Raw genomic sequence first — 1308 nt, forward strand, 5'->3', positions numbered from 1 at the left:
TATGCGCTGACATGTGCTGTCTTTTGTTTGTCTCACGGTGTGGGAGATTTCGTGAGGTGCCGGGGGTCCATCCTCACTTCCCTGACCTCAGGGCTAGGCATCCGCCTCCCTTACTTTCAGTGGGATTCTCACCATGAGAGTGAGAGCAGACCCCCAGCCACACTCTGTCCTTTCACAGCTCCTGCGCTTATCTCACCTCACTCGAGGTTCTGTTCTATATTCTGCCTTTCTTTCGGGACGTGGCCACTCATTCTTGAGTCCCATACTAACCTCCATGCTTTGTCCTTATTTCACATCCCAGGCAGCGTGAAGTCTCAGCTAATCGGGGGGTTTAACGAGCGCCCCTTTACAGAAGTCTCAGATACTGGGTACCTCTCTCTCATCTCCTTTAGTATCCCGGTCTACCGGGACTGACTTCCTCCTGAGGGGCGGCTCCCTGAGTCATAACCCTCGTATGTGTTTTTGTTCTCTGGGTCCTTTGCCCCTGGGATGTGTCGGCATCGTTGCCCTCAGTCAGTGACCACTTTTCTATCCAGTCTTTGGTTGCAAAATTACAAAGATATTTCCCTAGCTTTAGCACCAGCAAAGTCCTTTATCAAATCTGACTATTCTAAATTCTTGACAGCTTCACTCTCATTTGACAGTACAGCCAAATTTGACAATCTTTTTTGAGTCCTCGTTGAGCGTAAATATGTCTTGATCAATTTGGCAAAGCTGCACTCCCGAGAAGCACCTGTCACTGGAATGATCTGTCTGCTCATCTGTTTTCATGCATGTTCTGCAGCATTTTCATAGGACTCATATTGCGAGGGGCCGACATGATGAGCTGAGCTACAGTGTCAGGGGTGCAGATAATTTAGAAAATTGGCACTAAACTGTTTTGAAAGTTTAGCACCAGAGAGCCTACTGCTGCTAAATTATGACCCCCCCACAATCCCTTTCAATTAGTTAGTAGTGTTTATGTTACAGTAAATATTTTTAACACAATGTAGCCCATAGTCACACCCATATTTGTAATATTTTGTAAGAACGAAATTTTGCCACATTCTCATCCATGGCAAGATTCATAGCAGCCTGTAATATTATTACATTTTTTTCTTAAAAGAAAAGTAATTTGTAAACAAACATGTATGTCACAGACAGTGGGTGTGTGGATGCACTACCAAATAAAACCACTTGAGGCAGTATTGAGTTTCTGGAAAGTTCTCTTATTTTATGTTTATTATCTTTCACAATCACAAATCAAATCTTCATAATTCCACAGGCTTTCTGTTCACACATTTCTTTATAAATTTCTTCTTATTTTGA

The sequence above is a fragment of the Acipenser ruthenus genome, chromosome 34, assembly GCF_902713425.1.
Source record: "Acipenser ruthenus chromosome 34, fAciRut3.2 maternal haplotype, whole genome shotgun sequence".
In the NCBI taxonomy this organism is placed as follows: Eukaryota; Metazoa; Chordata; class Actinopteri; order Acipenseriformes; family Acipenseridae; genus Acipenser; species Acipenser ruthenus.